The sequence below is a fragment of the Perognathus longimembris genome, chromosome 14 (assembly GCF_023159225.1).
Source record: "Perognathus longimembris pacificus isolate PPM17 chromosome 14, ASM2315922v1, whole genome shotgun sequence".
NCBI classification, from domain to species: Eukaryota; Metazoa; Chordata; class Mammalia; order Rodentia; family Heteromyidae; genus Perognathus; species Perognathus longimembris.
In genome coordinates, this window is record NC_063174.1 from 40,300,292 (window position 1) to 40,325,615 (window position 25,324).

The following is a 25,324-nucleotide window of genomic DNA, read 5'->3' on the forward strand; positions in this document are numbered from 1 at the left end:
GTGCCTGCCTCGGATACACAAGGCCCTAGGTTCGATTCCCCAGCACCACATATACAGAAAACGGCCAGAAGCGGCGCTGTGACTCAAGTGGCAGAGTGCTAGCCTTGAGCGGGAAGAAGCCAGGGACAGTGCTCAGGCCCTGAGTCCAAGGCCCAGGACTGGCCAAAACACACACACACACACACACCCTCTCAAGGTTGACTTCATTAGGATTATTTCAAGAACTGAAGAACTGCAGAACAAAATAATTTTGTTCTGACATACCAAAACCTAATTTAGCAAAGAACATCTTGATGAGAAAGGGCAGAATTACTGAGATTTCTAGCCTACTTTCAACAGTGACTTTCTTCCTCTAAGCATCTGCCAAGTGTGGGATGAGAAAAAGGTGCTAGAATCTGGAGAGGCAGACTAGAATAAAAATATATTTTGTTCTAAGAATGAGATGTGGGAGAAGGGAAGAGGAGAGGGAGGAGAGGGGAAGGAAGGGGGAACAGGAAAATGGAGGAGGGGGGAGGAGAGGGGAAAGGAAGGCAAGGGTAGGCTCTAGAAAATTTATATTAAAAAATAGTAAGCTATAAAAAAAAACAACAACAGCTCTGTTACCAGGTACTGGTAGTTCATGCCTATAATCCTAGCTACTCAGGAGGCTGAAATTTGAGGATCACTGTTCAAAGCCAGCCCAGGCAGGAAAGTCCATGAGACTCTTAGCTCTAAACACCAGAAAAACTGGAAGTGGAGCTACGGCTCAAAGCAGTAGAGCTCTAGCCTTGAGTAGAAAAAGACAGGGACAGCACCCAGGCCCTGAGTTCAAGCCCCATGAAGGACAAACAAACAAATAGCCAAACAAAAAACTCAGCTCTGCAGAAAAATGCTAGTGGCTCGTACCTGTAATACTAACGACTTAACAGGCTGAGATATGTAGGATAGTGGATCCAGCCTGGGTAGGAAAATCCATGAGACCTTGTCTCCAAAATAACCAGCAAAAGGCAAGGCCGGAGGTGTGGCTCAAGTGGCAGGAATGCAAGCAGAGCAACTATGAGGTCCTGAGTTCAGAATAACCCCAGGACTGACAATAAAAACAAAATAAAACAAAACAAACAACAAAAACAAAAACAGCAAAGCTCCCCTTACTGACAAATAATTTGGCAAATTATCTGCCCATATCATCTTTTAAAATTCTTTATCCTGGTGCCTCACACCTGTAATCCTAGCTACTCAGGAGGCTAAGCTCTGACGATTGAGGTTCAAAGCCAGCCAAACCAGAAAAGTCCCCAGGAGACTCTTATCTCCAATTAACCAGTCAAAAGCCAGAAGTGGTGTTCAAAGTAGTAGAGCACTAGCATTGAGCAAGAGTGCAGAGATAGTGCCCAGGCCCTGAGTTCAAGCCCCACTACACACACACTCTTTATCCCTCTCTAATCTTATGCCTTCTTGTTCCTCCTCCCCTTATCCAAGTTATCAATAAAACACTTCTAAAATAGATCTCAAATCTGTCTACTACTCCTATCTCTGCCACTAGAATTGTGATAGTCAAAGACAACTTAGTTTCTTATATTAGTATAAACCACCATCCAGGAATTATTTCCTTGGTCCCTTTCTGACAATGTAGCAATGTAACCTCTTAAAAGTGTAAAATGTCTCTGTGTAACAGTACCATGGCTTTCTCATGTATCTTCAAATTAACGTAAACTAGCAGTCAGTACTGCATAATAATTCACATTGCTCAAGAAGTGTTTACACATGTCCAGAACATTCCAAATGCTCCGTAAAGTTTTACATATTAAGGTATAGTCTTTGCCTGACTCACGTAGGTAAGTGAGAGCTGCCCTAAGTAGCTCTTGGGTCCTTTCAGTTGACTGAAAGCTTGCTTTTGCTTTGGACATGTTGTTTCTCTCTTCCTAAATGTTATTCCCCAACAGCCTTCAAGTGCTTGTTTCCACTCTAATTTTGTCTTAAACTAAATTCATCATACTGATAAGACCCTTTTTTCCCTTTCTGTTTGTCTGTCTTTCTGTTTGTCTCTGTCTCTTTCTCTTTCCCTCTATTTGGTCAGTACACTACTGATAGCTGGTACTCTACCACATCAAAAAGATTCATGGTCACCATTTTCTGCCACAGACTAAAGTGCAGGAAACCCAGTTGGCAGTAAAGGAAAAGAAACAAACATATGAAAGAGAAAAAGGTAAGGTCCAAGATTTTTATTATGCTTTAGGAACAGCTGGAACCCGTAAAACTCTAGTTCTTAGAAACTAGGAATCACTATGTCCTTATAATAAACTCTGCTTTTCACTTTCAAAGTGTAGAAAGGAGAAAGGCCAGAGGTTAAATAGAAAATATAAAACAGAGAAAACCAAACTAAAGCACTGGCTCTTTGGTAAGGCTCCAGAGATACAGCACCAGCCATGAGAGAAAAAGCTGCTTGAAGCCTTGAGTTCAAGCCCTGGTGCTGGCTTACATGCACACATATACACATACATAAATACACACATATACACACACACAAGTCATAGAAACATACAGCAGAAATAGCAGAAGATAATTTTAAAAATGCTTTGAATATCTTTATACCAAATACTTTATAAAGTCACATACAAAATACATGAATTCCTAAAAAAAAGTCACTCTAAAAACTACCTAAATAATTCTAAATTCTAAATAATTTAGAAAATTGAATAAAAACTTCTCCCACCAAAACAGTAAGCCTATCCCGTAAATATTAAGCCCAGGCAAATAAACAGAAGTACAACAAAACTTTTAAGAAACAAAATTGCGGTCTTCTAGTACTATTTTCTAAGAACTTTACTAGCTTTTTGAGGCTGGCATAATTTGATCTGGACACCAAAGCCAAATTATGATGATACTTAACAGGCCAACTTCACCTATGAACATAGATGTAAAAGTTTTAAGCAAAATATTAATAAATTAAGTTAAAATGCATATGAAAGACCATCATGTCAAATTTTTATTACACTGATACAAAGGTAATTCAGCATTAGAAAATTTATAAATATAGATGGGGATATGAATTAAGGGGTAGCATACCTGCCAAGCACAAGTCCCTGTGTTCAAATTACAGTTCTGGAAAAAAAACAAAAAACAATCTGCATCATTCTCAACATTAACAAAAGTAGGAAAAACACAATCTCCTCATAAATGCAAGAAAATAAAAAGCAACTAATGAAATCCAATGAATATTCTTCACATACAAAAATATCTTAGCCAACTATAAATGTCTTTAAATCACAAAGAGTATCTATCAGAACTCTTAACATGAAGCTAGGGGTATAGTTCAGTAGTAGAGCACATGCTTAGCATAGGTAGAACCCTGGGTTCTCGTCTACAATTAACCACCCAAAAGCCAGTGACAGGGCCATTAGCCTTGAGCAAAAAAAGCTCACTGACAGCTCCCAGGCCCTAAGTTCAAGCTCCAGAACCAGTACACACACACATACACACACACACACAATCAGTGTGTCCTAGTGACTTCCACTATTAACACTTGTATTGAATACTGTTATTATAAGTCCTAACTACCATAATAAGGAAAAAAATAAATTTAAAAAAGGAATAATAAAGAGAAAGGAAAAGAAGAGAAGGAAAAAGGAAAAGGAAAATAAGTACTTGAAAGAAGTTTTATTCACAATAATTTGCCTATGTGGCAAATCCAAAACCATCCAAGATAACTAATTTAGAAAGGTGGCGTTATGTGTGTGTGTGTCTGTATGTAATTTTTTTTAGGGTGGTGCAGGTCTTGAGGCTTGAACTCAGGGCCTGGGCACCATCCCTGAACTTTTTCTCTCAGTGCTAGCTCTCTACCATTTTGAGACACAACTCCACTTCTGGATTTTTGGTGGCTAAATGGAGATAGTTTTAATGACTTTCCTGCCCAAGCTGGCTTCAAACCACAATCCTCAGATCTCGGCTTCCTGAGTAGTTAGGATTACAGATATGAGCCACCAGTGCCTGGGTAGATTCTATGTATTTTTAAAAAGCTTATACTATGAAACAGAAAATGGAAAGGAAAAGAAAAAAAATACCATTTATATAAAAACAAATAAGGTTTCTAATGATAAAATCTAAGAGGTCAGGAGACCTTTATGGAAAAAATTTGCTGAAAGACATAAAATATCTAAATAATTAGAAAGACATACCATGATCAAGGATAGGAAACCTCAACACTGTTAGATAAAGGAAATAGGGGCTGGGAATATGGCCTAGTGGTAAAGTGCTTGCCTCGTATACATGAAACCCTGGGTTTGATTCCTCAGAACCACGTATATACCAAAAGCCGGAATTGGCGCTGTGGCTCAAGTGGTAGAGTGCTAGCCTTGAACAAAAAGAAGCCAGGGACAGTGCTCAGGCCCTGAGTTCAAGCCACAGGACTGGCAAAACAAAAACAACAACAAAAAGATAAAGGAAATAAATGTATAGAAGAAATCTTGGACTCATAAACTAGTCTAGTTCCACCTTTTAAGTAGTAGCTTTTGAATGTTTACAAACTTGACTCAAACTATCTATTCATGAATATTTCAACAACTAGTACAAACTTACTATCAATCACAATTTATAGGTATTTTACTTAATCTGTAGTAAAAGTTGACGAAGCACTTTAGAATTTTAACAATTGCAATAGATAAATATGGCTGAGTTTTAGTTGAATGTGCTCTGGTCCTATTGGTTCAAAGTAGTCAGTGTTCTGGAAGTGAAGAAGGTTGCCAACATTTTACAGAATATATAAGGTTTTACTTAGTCTTGGTAGTTATCAGTCAACACTGTCAACTTGCCATGTCCCTGAAATCTCCATGAAAATGTGGACATCTGTTCTGAGATTGAACTTTCAAGAGGAAAAGAATAATTCCATTGACTCACAGGGTGTTATTGCTAGTGAACCTGTGTGTTTTGTATATGTGTAAGACCCTTTATATGTGAGATCTTTAAGCAGTTTCTCAACTGCTTTACAAAAGATCTGAATGTGATCAAATAAGTGATTTTCTTTAGTTCTAATTTATACAAGTTTAATTTTGGTTTATGTAAGCTTTGTGATATTCTACCTTGTAACCTAAGCTACTCTACCTAAATTTTCCAAGAGAATTAGAAATAATGATTGTTTGCTCTACTAGTTATTAAGAGATAACACTTATTGGTGACACTTATTGAATGTTCATTATGAGCCAGGACCTGGTATAAATGTTTTGTATTACATCATTTAATAAGCATCACAAAAATCCTATCAGGTGGATAACAGCACAATCACCATTTTACACATAGGAAAACTAAGGTACAAAAATAAGTAACTTTCCTAATGTCACATAAGAGGAGAGATTGGAGATTCATGCCCAAGTTGTCTGTCCCCAAAGCCCAAACCCTTCATTACTATATTATACTGCTTTTCACAATATTTAAAAGATAAAAGTAATTATTATAAAGGACCAAAAAAGCAAACACTAAAAATTATTCACAATAGTTAAGTAATAGTTAAACAATAGTAATATCAATGTAATTTATCACAGATTGATACTTCACAGCTATTTCAAAGTGTCATGGCTATGATTAATAGTTTTGAAGTTGGACAGACCTGGCTCTGAATCTTGGCTGTGCCCTTTAAAAGCTGTGTGACTTTGAACAAGTTTCGTAACTTCACCAAGCCTCAGTTTCCTCATCTGTAAAATGAGAATAATAAATATCTCATAAAATTTTGTTAGTAACATAATTAATTTTGCTGTATTACACTGATATGGTAACTCCAAACAAAACATAGGTATACAAAATGAAAAGAGCTCTAAGTTTTTGTCCAGAAAGCAATTTTATTATAATAAGATCACTTCAAAATAAGATCACTGAGCAAAAAGATTCACACATTAATAAAGAAGTACCACATTTACTTCCCCTAGCCAAAAGTCAGTCAAATACTTAGAGGTAAATCACTGCAGGTTCTCTCTCTCTCTCTCTCTCTCTCTTTCTATCTCTCTCATATTCATTTATCTAGATGTCTGCTCTCCCAGAGGTGAGGACTGAAATCATCCTTGTGACATACCAAACAAACACTCTACTGCTGAACTATATGCCTAAACCTAATCACCAGGTCTTTGAAATAACATATGTACAAACACAGAAATAGAGACAAATGGATAAAATACTACAACTTATTGAGAGCAACTCTCACAAATCCTGTTTAGCACACATCCCTTTTAAGACTAGCAGTATTCAAATAACCTAGAAAGGGAAGTGTTATGTCAAAAATTACCACATTTTGAACACTGTATATGTGCTTGATACATTGTATATTGCATATGGGTCTACCTGACCTAGACAAGGGATGGAAAAACAGGTTGTAAGATATCACAAGAAATGTACACACTGCCCTACTATGTAACTGCACCCTCTTTGCACAACACCTTGTAAAAAATTTTATGTTCAATTAATAATAAAAAAAAGATATTGATAAAAAAAAAAGAAAGCTAAATGAGAAAAAAAATTACCACATTTTGGTCGCGGTAGGAAGGAATTTGTGTAAAGAAAAAAAATGGAAAAAAGTAGGACAGAAAATGGACCTACCTTATATAACTGTAAATCCTCTGTACATCACCTTTATAATAACAATTAAAATATTTACAAAAATAAAACTTAAAAAGAAATGGACCCAGGGTTACTGGAATACAAGGGAAACTTATTCTAATGACCAATGGCTGGGTTCTAGTGTCTCATGCCTATAATCCTAGCTATTCAGTAAGCTGAGATCAGGGGATTCCAGCCCAAAACCAGTCCAAACAAGAATGCCCAAGAGACTCTATCTCCAATTATCCAGCAAAAAAGCTGGATTGGAGGTGTGATTCAGGTGACATAGCACCAGCTATTAGCTAAAAGGTCAAGTGAGAATGCTCCACCTCCCATACCAGCACCAAAAAATAAAAACAAGCAAACAAAGAAAAAAGACAAAAGGGCTGGGAATGTAGCCTAGCATGCATGAAGCCCTGAGTTCAATTCCTCAGTATCACATAAACAGAAAAGGACAGAGGTGGCAATGTGGCTCAAGTGATAGAGTGCTAGCCTTGAGCAAAAGAAGCTCAGGGACAGTGTTCAAGACCTGAGTTCAAGCCCCAGGACTGGCAAACAGCAAAAAAGACCTAATGTAACTGCATGTTTAATTCCAATCTGTATTCCTTTCTCACATGAACTAAGACAAAAACAAATGAAACAAAATTTATTCATTTTCAAGAAGCAAACAGTATCCTGCAAAGTGTTAAAAAGAAAAAAAAATACTTGGCTTAGAATCAAGGGTTTTATATTTTGTTTTGTATATTTCTTCTTGTGTCAAAGAAAATGACTGCTAAGGTTAAATATTATAGAAATACATTTAAAGAAGTAGGATTGAGGTTCAGGATCACACCTGTAATTCTAGCTATTTGAGAGACAGAAACCCCAGCACTGGCAAAAAAAAAAAAAAAGTGAACATTTCCTGTTTATTACGGAGATGCAAGGCATAAAATGAAAAATGTACTAAATAATTTTAGCAGAAATTTTCAAGAAGGGAATTTGACAATAGTGATATGGTCAACTTCCATTGAAAGATCAAGATTAAAAAGTTAAAAACAGGGCTTGGAATATGGCCTAGTAGCAAGAGTGCTTGCCTTGTATACATGAAGCCCAGGGTTCAATTCCTCAGCACCACATATATAGAAAATGGCCAGAAGTGGCACTGTGGCTCAAGTGGCAGAGCGCTAGCCTTGAGCAAAAAGAAGTCAAGAACAGTGCTCAGGCCATGAGTTCAAGGCCCAGGACTGGAAAAAAAATTTAAAAACATTCATTATAAAAAGGAATAACAAAGCTTGGATTATAAAACTGTTGTGAGGGGCTGGGAATATAGCCTAGTGGCAAGAGTGCTTGCCTCGTATACATGAAGCCTTGGGTTCGATTCCCCAGCACCACATATATAGAAAATGGCCAGAATTGGCACTGTGGCTCAAGTGGCAGAGTGCTAGCCTTGAGCAAAAAGAAGCCAGGGACAGTGCTCAGGCCATGAGTCCAAGGCCCAGGACTGGCAAAAAACAACAACAAAAAACTGTTGTGATATTATCAGAAAATAAATGTATAGTAGTTGGCATAGAGTATATGCTGCCCCCAAATATTAGGTCCCTTCTTTTCCTCCTCCCCAGTGAAGGTAAAGTTATAGTCCTGTAAGTTCTATATACATTTTCTTTATCCTTCTCCATCTTATTCCCTGTGCCTGAATGCTCTCCTTTGTCATCTCTATCAAACTCAACATGTTCACTGCTGCACTGTTCACAATAGCCAAGATACAGAAACAACCCAGATGCCCTACTACAGATGAATGAATCCCAAAAATGTGGTACCTGTATACAATGGAATTCTACACAGCTATTAGAAATGATAAGAAGAATGGCATTCTCGGGGTATTGGACAGGACTAGAATAAATCATGTTGAGTGAGACAAGCCAAGAACAGAGATGCAAACGGTGCATGGTTTCCCTGATATTGTTAGAATTAAATAGCAAAGAAACATGACAAAGCAAACAGGACCCAAGATACCAATTCACAGAGAGACCAAAAAAGGACAGTCTTGGGAGAAATGCACCAAAAGTAAAACCCAAACACTACATCATATGTACCCAAAGTAATATTCTGACTGCAAAGAACTCCAATGATAAGGAAGCAAAGGACCTCTTCTAAATTAGTCTTATAGTATTCTTCACCTCACATATGGTGTATACATATGAACATCTAGAGGAAGCTGGGAGGAGGGCACAGAATGAGTGGAAAGCAGGTGAAAAAAAATATAGTAGAGGGTGGGTCTGGGAATATGGCCTGGTGGTAGAGTGCTTGCCTCATATATATGAAACCATGGGTTCGATTCCTCAGCACCATATATACAGAAAATGGCCAGAAGTGGTGCTGTGGCTCAAGTGGTAGAGCACTAGCCTTGAGCAAAAAGAAGCCAGGGATAGTGCTCAGGCCCTGAGTCCAAGGCCCAGGACTGGCCAAAAAAAAAAAAAAAGTTGGACGTGGTGCTGTGGCTCAAGAGGTAGAATGCTAGCCTTGAACAAGAAGCTCAAATCCCATGGCAAGCACAAAAAAAGAAAAAGAAAAGGGAAAGGGTGAGGGAAGAAGAAAGGAAAGGAATGCTAGCTGTCTATTTGAGGGCATTATAAAATAATAATAAAGCAACAAACATATGTTACAGGGTATGAAAACAAATCAAGCAAGGTAAGAAGGAAAGAACTGAGATAGAGAGGTGGAAAACAGGAGGCTCTTAAAGTGGTAAAGGCAGATGGATCTAAAAGTAAAGTGAGTAGCAGGAAGGAAGGACAGAGAAAGCATGGGACACAGCAAGTACACAGGTCCTGAAGCTGATATATATCCACGGTATTAAAGGAACAGCAAGGAGATAATAAGGCTACAAACTCCTCAGTGATAAGAGGGTAGGATATAAGATTGAGAAGGGAGCCAAAATGTTGTTACTGGTTTCATAGGTCATTACAAGTACTTAGGATAATAAAGGGAAATCAATGGAACATTCTAAAGAAGAGGAATAGTCAGATCTAAAATTTTATAGGAACACTTTGTCTACCATACTGTAAGCAGATCATATGCAAGGTATCAATTAGGAAACTATTAAAGTAATCCAGATGAGAAGTAATAATGGATTAGACCAGAATGATAGCAATGTAGATAGGTCAGAAATAAAATCCACCTTTAACTCCAGTAAAGATAACATCTCTACCACAGAGAAAAAAATCACTAAGTGAATAATTTTGCATTATCTGCAGTTATTTCCCCAAATCTGTGAAAAGTGACAATATTCTGGATATATCTAAATGGTGGAGACGACAGGATGTAGTTAACGAATTAGAAGTGAAGGGTGATTAAATGAAGAGTGAAGGAAGATTTAAAGTGGCCTGAACAATGAAGAATGGACTTCCCATTTATTGAAAGGTATAAGAAAGAAGGTAGCAAATTAGGAGTTTAATTGTTCAACCAGTTACATTTAAGGTTTATTTATGAGATATATGTCAATCTAGGTTTTTAAATGACTAGCACACGATCTAATACACATTATCTTCATCATGAAGCAGTTTGTTTGTTTTTTTAAACCAGTCCCAGGGCTTGAATTCTCAGCCTGGGCACTGTCCCTGAGCTTCTTTTGCTCAAGGCTAGTACTCTACCACTTGAGCAACAGCAACACTTCTGACTTTTTCTGTTCATATGGTACTGAGGAACCAAACCCAGGGTTTCAGGCATGCTAGGTGAGCACTTTACCACTAAGCCACATTCCCAGCCTCAATGGAGCAGTTCTAATTCTCAAATCTCTCTGAGTCATCTATCAGATCAATCATGACAGTCTTGATATCTTCAGCCTGCCACCTCAACATCTCAAATTCATAATAACACCCCCTAACTTCTCCTTAAATTAACTCCTGTACATCCTTTAGACCTCTCCTCAAATATTACCTGTTCAGAGTAGTTGTCCTTGACCGACTTCCCACTCCAACTAAGTCAAATACCTCTATAAGCTCATAACAGCCTGTACTTCTACCTTAGTGTTTGTCACACTTTTATCTCTCTTCCTCACAAGACTATAAACTGCAAGAGGGCAGAACCATTGTAGATCATGTCAATGATTATTATACTTCAAATTGCTAATGTTACTTTGTTGTAAGTTATCAACAGTATTGTTTAATAAAGTAGGACACATTCATTCTCAAGAAAACAATAAAATGATTTTAAACTAAATAAATGAAAAAAGAAATCCTTGTTTTCAGCAGACAAAACAGGAAATGCAGAGGTAAGCTTGACATTCTCCATTATGCTTTCCTCCTGGGACCACGAGCTGCAGATAGGAGCTTCTGGCAGTCTCCCAGGGCTGCACAGATAGAAACCAAGAGTTCATAGCTAGCAAGACAGGTAAGATTTGATGGGCTAAAATTACAGAAAGCATAAAAAGTAATCACAGCAAAGAAAATCTCTGGGCATTCTATACTGCTTTTGTCCTCAGGTTATTTAATAAATCCTAACCTGTATGGGGGCAAGAGGCAAAGAATTAAGTAAACTGCCTATTTTGAAATACAAAAGGTAAGTGGAACTTTTTGGTTGTCTCATGATACTAAGGGGGAAAAAATTAAGAGATCAACGTCAACAAAAAAGGAAAGGTCCTGGCAAAAACCCCAGGATTCTGTTGGATATCTCTGAAGGACAACACTCTTTAAGAAAGTATAAATTGGATTTAAACCAGCTCTTGAGAGGCCTAAAACAAAGCTTCAAGTCATCTCAAGCCTGAAAAGGATCAAGGTCATCTGCTTCTACTTTTAACTAGCAACAGAAGAAAATTCAATTCTCCCTAAAGAACAGTATCATTATTAAGAGCCTCTATCATTCCTTAGACACAAGGCCTGGCATTCATTTACAAATATTACCAGGAAATCTGGATAGAAGGAGTAAATGACTAAAAGCCAAGAGAAAAACGGTAGAAAAGGACCAAAAGAGGATCTAGACATGATAATTATAAAGTACAGATGTTAAAATAACAGTGATTAACGTGTTCAATGAAATAGGTGACATTAGGTGAATTCCACCAGAGAACTGGACTCTATTAAAACTAACAACAAAAGAAAAAAAAGAATTAAATTGAAATTCTAGAACTAAGGAATTATCTATCATATAATTACCAATATAACAGATGTCTTTAACAGTAGATTGAACAACAAATGAACTAGAAAACATGTTAGTAGGAAACATTCAGATGGGACAGAGGAACAAAAAAGAGATAGAAAGTCCTATATGTAAGATATATAGGGGATTGGCAATGTGGCTTAGTGGTAGAGTGCTTGCCTAGCATGCATGAAGCTCATTAAACAGAAAAGGCCAGAAGTGGTGCTGTGGCTCCAGAGATAGAGTGCTAGCCTTGAGCAAAGGGAAGCTAGGGACAGTGCTCAGACCCTGAGTCCAAGACACAGGGCTGGAAAAAAAAAAAAAAAAAGAAGGAGGAAGAGGAGGAGGAGGGGGAGGGAGGAGGAGGGGAGGAAGGGGAGAAGGAGGGGGAAGGGGAGGGGGAGGGGGAGGGGGAGGGGGAGGGGGAGGGGGAGGGGGAGGAGGAGGAGGAGGAGGAGGAGGAGGAGGAGGAGGACGACGACGACGACGACAACACACAGATTTAGCATACAGATACCTAAGATCCCAGAAGCAAATGAGTCAAAGAGTGAGGCAGCAGTATAATAATATCAGAAAAGATTGGTATCAAGTTATGGGCCTCAAGCATCTTCAATGCAAAGAAAATACCTAAGTGCAGTAGTCAAAACAAAAAATATTGCTTGTGGAAAGAAAACAAATGAGTTAGAATAAAATACAGTGATATATTTTGGATGCTGAAACAAAGTAACTGCAAACATGGAATTCTATGCCCAATGAAAATATCCTTCAAAAATAAAGACTAAACAGTAGAATATTTACTACACTAAAAGAAAGGAGCTACCTATAAGGAAAGAAAATAGTTCCAGATTGAGTATGTTAGCGTGGAAAGAATCAAGAACACTAGAAAAGGAAACCTGGGTAAAATTTAACAACCATGAATTGACAATAATAAACACAAAGCAAAAAAGACAAGAAGGGAATAATTGGGATGGAAGAGCTATAAGGTCCCGAAAACAACAGTAGACTGTATATTAAGTATAACACAATGAGGTAGCCTTTAGAAAATCATATTCAACAAAACTTTCTGCAATGGTGAACATGTACATTTGTGTTGTTCAATATGATAGCCACCAGTTAGTGAATACTTGAAATGTGGCTGGTTTGACTGAGGTACTAGAGTTTTGGTTTTAAGCAGTTTTAATTAATTTAAACCCAAAGCTAGTGGCTTTTTCCCCCCAATGGAACACCTGTAAAACTTAGATGCTAGCAATGTTGAGTAATGAAAATAGTTATCAGTGAGTTTGATAAAGTTAAAGCCTAAAGTATTTCAATCATTCTTGCTTCAATACCTATAAATTCTGAAGTACTGTATACTGATGACATAGTAAAATAGAAAGTTTTTTAAAAGAGTTACTATATCCTGTAATAAACAATTGTTTGTAAAATGCTGCTTGACAACCTTAACTAGTGGACTTTTCTAAATTAATACAATGAAAGTTCTAGAAATCAATGCTCTTTTTTTTTAAGTTAAAATGCTTTAAGAAGAATTGCTGCAATTTAGAGGCTTCCCTATTGCACCGGATGAATACCTTTTTATCAAATTGATTGCAGGTAATGAAATATTCATTTGCTGTATTACTTAATTTCTTGCAGTGGCTCAGTATCCTTTCTCATCTTCTTTTCTACCCCCCCCCCCCCATTTGCCAACAGAGAAGTTGATCCAATGCTGCTTCAATTCCAGATTTTTTTTTTAACTCATCAGCATTAAGTAGGTCAGTTTTCTGCTCTATTGGGTGTTTTGGCAATAGACTCTCTTACTGGAATATAGTGGCTACTCTGCCTAGTAAGACATACCACAAAGAAAAAGATTTTGAATAAGTCTTAAGCTGCCTGATCTCCAAGAGAAAAATCGTTCAGACTTAAATGAATACTACCAGGAAATTCTGACGTAAAAACAACACAATAGAAAAAAAATATTCTGATTCAAATTTTGTTCTAAGTAGTGAAGTGTAAAGACATTTAAAGACTTCAGTATCTAATACAAAGATTTTGCTGAGTACTCAGTCTAATTCTAGTCAGCAAGACTGTAAGAAGTTAAAGAAAAACCAATCTACATAAATTATTGTATTAAGGATCCTAATAGAAAAAACTTTACTACTAAAACTAAAATTGAGAAAAACCTCTTCCTTATAAAATGTAAAATCCTTGTGACAAAAACTTTATTTATTTATATATACTTTTTTGTGATGGTGCTAGAGCTTACGTTCAGGGTCTGAGTGCTCTCCCTTAGCTTTTTCACTCAAGGCTGATGCTCTACAACTTGAGCCACAGCTCTATTCTTCCTACTAATAATCACTTTAAAAGAGCCCTCCATCATAGTAGTGGGGGAGGGGGGAAGGTTTCTTAAAGACAAAAGTCTGCTAGACTAACATCTCTATTCTCCAATATTTTCACTTGCTCACTGTTCTTTTAGCTCTCCATTATTATTCTATCACTTTTCTTTGAATACTAGTATTTTCCTATCTGTCTCTCAGAATACGTCCTTCTGCTAATTCTTAAAACTCTTTATCCTTCTTAACTAACTTGTTTCAGAGGGGACAGGAATTCAAAGGCATTTTTGTTGTATTGACAAATAAGACTATGGACCTGGCCTTGGTGGCTTATGCCTGTAATCCTAGCTACTCAGGAGGCTGAGAGCTGAGGATCACAGTTTGAAGCCAGCCTGGGCAGGAAAGTCCATGAGACTCATCACCAATTAATCACCAAAAAGCCAAAAGTAGGTCCAGGAAGATGGCCGTCCACAGTAGGGAGGCACCCCGACTTGCTCCAACTGAATAGCGAGCTGGGAACTCCAGCACCCAACACCCCATCAAGAACCCAGCAAAACCAGCAGCCAGAAGCAGAGGAGAAACGCAGGAAAACAAAAAGGAGCAAAATAGAAGAGCCGAAAACCTACATGGAGCCGGAGAATCTACAGGGAACCCTCCCCCCACCAGCCCACCCTGGCCCAAACAGGGCCAGGCTGGGAAAGGGGACCTGGCGATCGGCAGACCGACTGCCGGGACCGCAGAGTCCAGACAGCAGGACTCCATGGACACCAGGGAGAGTGCGGACCAAGACACACGGCAACGGCAGGAACGGGAAGTTCGAGTCAACACCGGGAACAGACGTAAGCAGCTGGGGAACCCAGCGTTGCAGAAGGGGAGAGCCGGGGACGCCACCACGACCTTTCGCCACACCACAGTACTCCACCCCCGAAGGACCAACAGCGGCGCGGGACACACACACAATCCAGGACCAGTGAGTCCCCCATTACCCCCTCCACCAACGGGAGACCAGCTATCAGCGACCCAAACCCTACAAAGAAGCTAGATCTCCCTCCCTCACCCTCCCCACCCTGAGGGAACAAAGAACCCCCAAATCAGGCGGGAAGCTCCCATCAGGCTCTGGGAAGTCACTGGAGTTTAGCAGGTGAAGGGCAGAGCAGCCCCAAGGCCGCCCAGGAGCCTGAACTGGCCGAATCGGCCCTGCCCACTTCCCAACAGGGGCTGGGGGACAGCCGGCAGTGCAAGCCCCACCCAAGGCGCCTGGACCTTGCGGACTTTTACAACTAAAATCACAGGCGCTGGTGGGCAATACCAGCACAGCAGGGAAACCTGGGCCTGATCACAGCGCCCCCTCGCAGCGGAGGCGCAGTCTGAGGATGCTAACCGGCGCCCCCACAGTTGATCCCACTGGGCCCCACACATACCACCCCCCACAGCGGACTTGCGGGAGGGCGCAAGCACAACCCAACAATCCGGGGCTCGCTCTTGTAGGCATACCCCGCTCAGGTGGACAGGGCCACAGTGGCAGCGCCCGTTGTAGTGGGCACACAGGGCACAGGTGGGCGGGGCCCCTGGCGAAAGTGCCCGCTCTGGTAGGTGTACCCCGCTCAGGTGGGCAGGGCCACAGCGGCAGCGCCCGTTGTAGTGGACACACAGCGCACAGGTAGGCGGGGACACAGCGGCAGCACCCGCTCTGGTAGGTGCGCCTACACAGGAGGGAAGAGCTCTCCATCGGCCCATGCCCACTCAGTTTGGTGCATTTCGCACAAGTGGGTGGGCCGCCCCTCAACAACACCGGCCTGCAGCGGTCCACAAAGGAAGGCAAACTGCCTGAGAGGTGAACTCCTGCCCTCAGTACTCACATTAAAAGAATGGAAGCAGAGGAGGTGAATAACCTCACGATAAAACTAAACAACTGGAGAAACAAGAAATGATCGAAACTCAAATGACTAGGAGGAGAGAGATCACAAAGATTAAAGAAGAGATAAATCAGATTGAAAATAGAAAGACCATTCAACAAATAAATAAGACTAAAAGCTGGTTCTTTGAGAAAATAAATCAAATTGACAGACCCCTCCCAAGACTTAAAAAAAAAAGAAGAGAAGAGACTCATATACGTAAAATCAGGGACTCCACCAGAAAAATTACAACAAGTACACACGATAATCAAACAATCATAAGGAGCTATTTCCAGAACCTCTACTCAGTAAAAAACAATAATTTTACAGAAATGGATCAATTCTTAGAGAGCTAACAGGATCCAGAAACTGATCAAGAAAATTATACATCATGACCAAGTAGGCTTCATCCCACAGTCACAAGGATGGTTCAACATCCGTAAATCAATCAACGTAATAAACCACATAAACGGAACTAAAATCAAGAATCACATTGTTATCTCAGTCGATGCCCAAAAAGCCTTTGACAAAATACAACATCCATACTTATTAAAAGCTTTGGAGAGAACAGGAATAGATGGAACATTCCTCAAAACAATAAAAGCCATATACAACAGACCAACTGCTAACATCATATTAAATGGAGAGAAACTTAAATCATTCCCCTTAAACTCAGGAACAAGACAAGGATGCCCACTTTCCCCACTTCAACATAGTGCTGGAATCCCTAGCCATAGCAATAAGGCAAGAGGAGGACATCAAAGGGATCCACGTCGGCAAGGAAGAAATCAAGTTATCCCTATTCACAGATGACATGATCTTGTATCTGAAGGACCCAAAAAACTCAGTACCCAAACTCCTACACCTAATAAACCAATTTGGCAAAGTAGCAGGATACAAAATCAATCTACAAAAGACAGCAGCTTTTCTGTACACCAGCAATATACAAACAGAAAAGGAAATTATGGAAACAATTCCATTTACAGTAGCCAAAAAAAGAATAAAGTACCTAGGGATCAACTTAACCAAGGATGTGACAGACCTATTTAATGAAAACTATAAAAATCTAATAAGGAAAATCAAAGAAGACACAAGGAGATGGAAAGACCTCTCATGCTCATGGGTAGGCAGAATTAATATAGTGAAAATGGCCATATTGCCCAAATTGTTATACAAATTCAATGTAATACCTATCAAAATCCCAGTCACATTCTTCGCCGAAATAGAGAAAGCAATCCATAAATTCATATGGAACAGCAAAAGACCTAGAATAGCTGAAGCAATTCTAGGCAAAAAAAAGCAGTGCAGGAGGTATCACAATACCAGACTTCAAGCTCTACTACAGGACCATCCTAACAAAAACAGCCTGGTATTGGTATAAAAACAGATCGGAAAGCCAATGGATTAGAATTGAAGATCCAGAAATAAAACCGCACTCTTACAGTCAGCTGATATTCGACAAAGGAGCTAAAGACATACAATGGAATAAACAGAGCCTCTTCAACTACTGGTGCTGGGAGAACTGGGCAGCCATATGCAGAAAACTCAAAGTAGACCCAAGCCTATCACCATGCAACAAGATCAACTCAAAATGGATCAAGGACCTCAATATCAGACCTGAATCCTTGAAACTACTGAAGGACAGAGTAGGAAAGATGCTAGAACTTATAGGCACAGGAAGGAACTTCCTGAATAGAGTCCCAGGGGCACAACAAATAGGGGGGAGACTCGACAAATGTGACTACTACAAATTAAAAAGTTTCTGCACATCTAAGGACATAGCCACCAAAACAGAAAGACAGCCAACCATATGGGAAAGGATCTTTACCAGCACAGCAACAAAGACCTGATATCTGTCATCTACAGAGAACTCAAAAAACTAAGCCCCCCAAGCCCAATAAACCAATTACGAAATGGGCAAAGGAGCTAAAGAGAGACTTCACAAGAGAAGAGCTAAAAATGGCAAAGAAACATATGAGGAAATGTTCAACATCCCTGGTAGTAAAGGAAATGCAAATAAAAACAACCCTGAGATACCACCTCACTCCAGTTAGAATGGCCTATACTCTGAACTCAGGCAACAACAAATGCTGGAGGGGGTGCGGGGAAAGAGGAACCCTTCTCCATTGTTGGTGGGACTGCAAATTAGTACAACCACTTTGGAGAACAGTATGGAGGTTTCTCAAAAAGCTCAATATAGACCTACCCTATGACCCAGCCATATCACTCCTAGGCATCTATCCTAAACAGCAAGTCCCAAGATATCAAAAAGACATTTGTACTTCCATGTTTATCGCGGCACAATTCACAATAGCCAAAATATGGAAACAACCCAGATGCCCCTCCACAGATGAATGGATCCAAAAACTATGGTACTTAGACACAATGGAATACTACATAGCGATTAGGAATGGTGAAATATTGTTATTTGCAGGGAAATGGTCAGAACTTCAACAAATAATGTTGAGCGAGACAAGCCTAGAACACAGAAAACAAAGGAGCATGATCTCCCTGATATATGAGTGTTAAGAAAGGGAGATGGAGAGACAGTAGAGACCAGGTCTGTGAAACCAAAAATTGCTTTTCAAATGGTATTTCCCACAGGATTGGGGCAGCAACCCAACAGTATGTAACTAAAACTAAACAACTACTCAACATATAAAGGTCAAAAATAGACCTCTCAGTGGAATACAATAGCTCAAAAGCTATGTATGTACATTCATATAAGACTACTGTCGACATATTGTCTAATATCAACATTACATTTAAAGCCCTAGGCGAATTTTCTTGGGCTTGGTCATGTGGCTACTGTATATGTTCTTGGTACATTGTATATTGTATATATGTATACCTGACCTAGAGAAGGGAAAGAAAAACAGGGCATAAGCTATCACAAGAAATGTACACACTGCCCTACTATGTAACTGTACCCTTTTTGCACAACACCGTGTCAAAAAAATTTGTGTTCAATTAATAAATAATTTTTTTTAAAGCCAAAAGTAGAACAATGGCTCAAGTGGTAGAGCACTAGCCTTGAGCAAAAAAGCTCAAGGACAGCACCCAGGCTCTGAGTTCAAACCCCAGAACCAGCACAAAAAGAAGACTAAGGTGTCAGAGCCATCAAATTTAACACTTCATATTCCACATGCATCCTTTTCTTAATAGTTCTTTGGCTCTGTACCATAGTCAACAGTTATTAGTTAGCAGAGTTACAGCTAGCTAAGGTAGCTAAGGTAGTTACAACAGAGCAGACAGAATACCGGACTTCAAGTCAGAATGCCTGTACCTCAAACTTCACAACCACTTTCAAACTGTTTGATCTTCTGCATGTCATACATCATTGGCCTTTGTTTTATATTTTTCATTTTATATGGTGGACAAAAGCTTATGTTATAGATAGCACATAAAATGACTTAAAAACTTACAGTCAGAAGTCTTCAATTCTCATTTCCTACATATAAAGCAGGAAATGTTTTCTCTTTTTCTGCTTCTCCCTATTTTAAGCATGTTATGAAAAAATAATTCCTTGCTAAAACTTAAAAAAATACAATTTAATAGTCACTGTTTAAAACTGGATGAGAGGGGCTGGGAATGTGGTTTAGTGGTAGAGTGCTTGCCTAGCATGCATGAAGCCCTGGATTCGATTCCTCAACACCACATACATAGAAAAAGCCAGAAGTGGCACAATGGCTCAAGTGGTAGAGTGCTAGCCTTGAGCAAAATAAGCCAGGGACAGTGCTCAGGCACTGAGTCCAAGCCCCAGGACTGGCAAAACAAACAAAAAACCCTAATAAAACTGGATGAGAGGGGAGAATATGATTGAAATAAATTGTATGTGCCGTGAAAAGGACATGCTAAAATCCATTTAAAAATCTGTAAGAGGGCTGGGAATATGGCCTAGTGGTAAAGTGCTTGCCTGGCATACATGAAGTCCTGGGTTCAATTCCCCAGTACCACATATATAGAAAAAGCCAGAAGTGGTGCTGTGGCTCAAGTAGTAGAGTGCTAGCCTTAAGCAAAAAGAAGCCAGGGACAGTGCTCAGGCCCTGAGTCCAAGGTCCAGGAATGGCAAAAAAGAAAAAGAAATCTGTAAGAAAGGGGTTGTTAGATGGGAGCAGGGGAGATGAGCTAGAGTAACAAAGTGTGTGAATATGACCCAAGTAGATTGCACAGAATATGGAAATATCACAATAAAACTCTCACTTTGTACAATTGTACAATGCCAATATAAATTATTTTATAAAATAAAATGAAATTGAACCACAGAGCTGGGCTGGGGAGTGAACTATAATTTTAGCATTCAGAAGACTGAGGAAAGAGGATTGCTAGTTTAAAGCTAGCCTGAACTACACAGTAAAACGCTGTGCAAAAAAAACAAAAACAGGGGCTGGGGATATGGCCTAGTGGCAAGAGTGCTTGCCTCATATACATGAGGCCCTGGGTTCGATTCCCCAGCACCACATATACAGAAAATGGCCAGAAGGGGCGCTGTGGCTCAAGTGGCAGAGTGCTAGCCTTGAGCAAGAAGAAGCCAGGGACAGTGCTCAGGCCCTGAGTCCAAAGCCCCAGGACTGGCCAAAAAAAAAATAAAAAAAAAAAACAAGATAGAACAAAAAAAAGTGGAAATCTTGAGGTTAATATTAGAAATACCTGGGAATATCCATTACATACAATGAAAACTATTAACAAAATATCTAAGAATTAAGAGATAGTGGTAGAAAGAGACCTCATAATTAAACTCTAGAGATTCAGGGTTTTTTTGTTTTTGTTTTTGTTTTTTTTTTTGCCAGTCCTGGGCCTTGGACTCAGGACCTGAGCACTGTCCCTGGCTTCTTTTTGCTCAAGGCTAGCACTCTGCCACTTGAGTCACAGCGCCACGTCTGGCCATTTTCTGTATATTTGGTGCTAGGGAATTGAACCTAGTGCTTCATGTATACGAGGCAAGCACTCTTGCCATTAGGCTATATCCCCAGCCCCTAGAGATTCAGTTTTTATGGCAAATTTTTAACAGAAAAAAATCTCTATCAACAACAGCTCTCTTACCATAATTACAATAAATATCATACAGTCATAAGGTAAATTCAACAATGGATTCTAAGATTTCAAAACTACAGAATAGTTAAAACTAGCAAGGGCTGGGGATATAGTAGTGTTCAGGTAGTATATTTGATACTCTGGGTTCTATTCTCAGTACCACATAAAACAAACAAAAGGCAAGACCTGACGCCTTTTATGGAGCATCCATGAGATGTTGCACTAAACATAATTTCTCTAAGACTAATTGGTCCTAAAAGATAAACTCTAGTAAGTTATCAGGTAGATTTGTTGATTTTCATAAAATTACATGTGTAGTACACCTAGGATTCCAAAATTCAAGCCAACTTTTAACTTGCATTACCAAAAACTTACTTTCACAACTAAACTTAAAATTCTCTGTATTATTTTCAGTTCTTTGGTTTTCTACAACACCGAGGTAGAATATTAATATGTAATTATAAAGTTCCTATAAAAGCTAAGTGCTGATGGCTCATGCCATCAGTAATCCCAGCTATTCAGGGGGTTGATATCTGAGGATTGTGGTTTGAAGCTAGCCTAAATAGAAAAGTTCATGAGAGCCAGGTGCTGGTGGCTCATACCTGTAATTCTTTAGAAGGCTGAAATCCGAGGATCAAGGTTCAAAGCCAAACCTGCGCAGGAAAGCCTGTGGGACTTTTATCTCCAATTAAGCATCAGAAAACCAGAAGTAGAGCTGTGGCTCAAAGTGGTAGACTGCTAGCCCTGAGTGAAAGAGCTTAGGGACAGTGTCCAGGCCCTGAGTTCAAGCCCCATAACTGACCAAAAAAAAAAAAAAAAAAGTTCATGAGACTATTAGGTAAAAAAAAATCAGTAAAAAGCTGGAAGTAGAGGTGTACCTCAAGTGGAAGAGCAGTAGCGTTGAGTGAAATAAATCATATGAGATCTTAAGCTCAAGCCCCTGTCCTAGCACCAAAATATAATATTAATAATAATAATACACAGCACCTAAAAACTGAACATCACACTAAAGTAAAATGAATACGATTTGGAAGTTTTCTGGTTTGAACTAAAGGTCTTGCACTTGTTATACAAGTGCTCTACCACTACCACTTGAGCCATGCCTTCAGACCTACAATCTAGATGTTCAATGACAACAATCACATAATTGTGACAAACACTATTAATTCATTATCCAAAATCATTCCCAGGGCTAGAAGGGTGGCTCAAGTTAGTAGAGCACTGGGCTAGTAAGTACAAGACCTTGAGTTCAAAATCCCAGTATTGCCAAAATGTCATTCTCAAATCTATCTCCTTGCCTCTCACTGTAGACATCCAAAAGCTAAAATCTTCTAGAGGTGACCATATGACCCTACTCTTGGCCCATAATGCACCAAATGGATCAGATTTTCTGGAAGCATTAGCAGGAAAACTTTTGCTTGGTATCCTTTTGCCTTGCTCCTTGAATGTAGGCAAAAGACTAGAGTCACCTTGTTAGTACCATGAAGGCTAAAAAAATTACAAAAAAGTTGAGCCACTAAAGCAACATAAGTAACTGCCTACTTTTAATTAGATAAGAAAAACAAACCTTCCTTGGTTTACGCTTTGTAGTCAGATTCTCAGTTGCTTAAAGTTAGGTACCACCATTGTATATAACCATCAGAAACTACTACAATTGAGAGGTGAAAACAAAAATACATGCTAGCCCTATATTAGTTTCACATTATAATATCCAGATAAGGACTATTCTGAGAAGATTGCGTGGAGGAAAGAAAAAGGCAACAGTAGAAATCAAGGAGCTACCTGGCTCTAAAACTCATAAATGGTAAGAGTCTAAAGTCCAAAAATAATTATCAAGAGCCTATCATCGGGGCTGGGAATATGGCCTAGTGGCAAGAATGCTTGCCTTGTATACATGAAGCCATGGGTTCAATTCCCCAGCACCACATATACAGAAAATGGCCAGAAGTGGCGCTGTGACTCAAGTGGCAGAGTGCTAGCCTTGAGCAAAAAGAAGCCAAGGACAGTGCTCAGGCCCTGAGTCCAAGCCCCAGGATTGGCAAAAAAATAAAAAATAAAAAAAAAGAGCCTATCATCAAGGGGGCAACTTCTTTGAACAATAACTTAAGCCTCCAAAAGATCAACATACTTCAAAGAAATACCCAGAAACATTAAGACTTCTATCCCTAAAATGTTTCACATTGTTCATTTTCTCAAGTATGAGCATACCACTGAGGTTATATAGAAATGAAATTTATGTTTACAAAATAAATTTTATTAAAATATGATTTTTCCTTGGATGATGCATGCTAAAGTATTTAGGGGTGAATGAGGGTATCTTCAACTTATTTTTAAGTAGTTTATATAAAGGAGAATACATATTCACATTAGAATATACAACCAGTGTCGGAAAATATGAAAAATAATATTAAGTTATCAGTGAAGACTATATAGATGTTCCTGTATATTGAAGTATTCTTGTGTATTTGAAAGATTTCATAACTTAGACTGGTATTCATGTTAATTTCCTGGTTTGCTATGTAAGATGTAACCATTGTACCCAGCCAGGTAAAGGACACAAAAGACTTCTCTGTCCTCCTGTTACAACTTCCTATGAATCTACAATCACTTCAAAATCCAAAAGTTAAACCAAAAAATATTGGAAAGATTTCCAGTTTTGTAAGCTAGAGTAAATACATCTCTTTAACTTCCATTTAAGTATAGAAGCTAAACTATAAATCTGGGACCGAATGCATGCTATTTGAAGATTCTGAAAAGCAAACATCACAGATGGATCTACATGGAGTGAAGAATTCCAGTGATCAGGGTACCAGCTGTGAGTTTACCATTTTTTCCCCTCTAGTATCCTTCAGCCTGAATGCATTGCAATTCAAAACCAAGAAGTGAATACTATGGTGCAGGCCGAAAAACAAAACAAAACAAAACAAAAACTCAGGAGAAACTTTCCAGTTTGAAAGAAAATGGAACTCCTAAAAGCTCAAAGAAAATGTGCAAAGATCACTTGGATATTTAGGGGAGAAGGGGATATTTTTTAAAACTCTTCTTCTCTCAATACCCTCTTGACCCTGTCCACAGAGCAGGAGCAACAAGAGTTTGGAGATAGCCACCAGGAGCAAAAAATTCTGAGGTAGGAGATCCTTCCTCTCTAATGAATGAAATCCTTCCTCCAAGGTGACAGAATTTTCTGCTGTTGCTTAGGGTAGGCAGAGTACACATAGCCCTTCTAGCTCAGCAGCTAGGAGAGACCACTAAGGTGGTAAGCCCTGTAGCAGGCCACCCCTGTTTAGTGCTGCAACTCAGAGGTAGGCAATGCTTGTTGGTGTTGTAGCTCCACTGCCAGCAATGCTGAACCTCCAATGATGAGCCTCCAATGAAGTTTATAACAAGTAGGAAGAACTTTATTCAGAAGAGAAGTCTCTAGCACAAAGGCCACTGCCGAGCAGCTACTGTCTGTCCATTGTGTGTTCCATCAGTTGTCCAACCTCCTCTTCAAATGACTCTGACTCTGTGAATCTCTGTACTGGTGGCTATGAATCTAGGGGTTTATACCCTGGGCTGTGCTCTGAATGGGTGCTGCTATTTTAATTAGGTGGAGGGTTTTTTGGGGGAGTGGGATGGGGGAATAATACTTTATTGATGGAGTCCCTTCTGTAAATCTTCTCCCCAAGGTCTAGACAAGGTTGTTGGAACTAGAAGAGGCTAGGAAGAGGCATGCTCTAAAACAATATCTCTTTTGCATCTGGACTCCTTTGGCTAGGTAAAAGATGCTGTCCAGGGTCCTTGGGTGATAACTAATTAACTCTTTTGAAAGTAAGCAGTCCAAACCCAATTGTCTGCAGTCCACTCAATTGTTTTGGTTTTGTTTTTCTTCCCTTATTATAGGAAAATGACCCCATAGAGTGGTTGTAGGTCTATTGGACTCAACTTGTACAAATTAACACAATAAAAACTTTGAAACCTAAGATAATAGGTAGAACTCCATCCAGATTTAAGACTGACTATTGAATAGAACACACAAAATACTTTTAAAGAATCACAATTTGGGGGATGGGGGCTGGGGATATGGCCTAGTGGCAAGAGTGCTTGCCTTGTATACATGAGGCCCTGGGTTCGATTCCCCAGCACCACATATACAGAAAACGACCAGAAGTGGCGCTGTGGCTCAAGTGGCAGAGTGCTAGCCTTGAGCAAAAAGAAGCCAGGGACAGTGCTCAGGCCCTGAGTCCAAGGCCCAGGACTGGCAAAAAAAAAAAAAAAAAAAAAAAAAAAGGAACAATCACAATTTGGGGGATGGGAATATGGCCTAGTGGGAAAGTACTTGCCTCATATACATGAAGCCCTGGGTTCGACTCCTCAGCACCACATATATAGAAAAAAAAAGCCGGAAGTGGCGCTGTGGCTCAAGTGGTAGAGTGCTACCCT

The 25,324-nt window shown here is 39.4% G+C and overlaps 1 protein-coding gene across 9 annotated transcripts in view; it reads right to left on the reverse strand.

The window, feature by feature from the left end:
* Numb (NUMB endocytic adaptor protein) overlaps positions 1–25,324 on the reverse strand; it is a 121,193-nt gene that overhangs the window by 62,178 nt on the left and 33,691 nt on the right. For 6 of the 9 annotated variants that reach the window (XM_048362804.1, XM_048362805.1, XM_048362806.1 and 3 more), the window contains 2 exons: positions 5,576–5,660; positions 3,043–3,078 (listed from right to left, as the gene is read on the reverse strand). The gene's annotated coding sequence lies outside the window, so the exon portion shown is untranslated. The remainder of the gene's footprint in view (positions 1–3,042; positions 3,079–5,575; positions 5,661–25,324) is intronic. The other 3 variants (XM_048362810.1, XM_048362809.1, XM_048362807.1) reach the window with 1 other exon arrangement.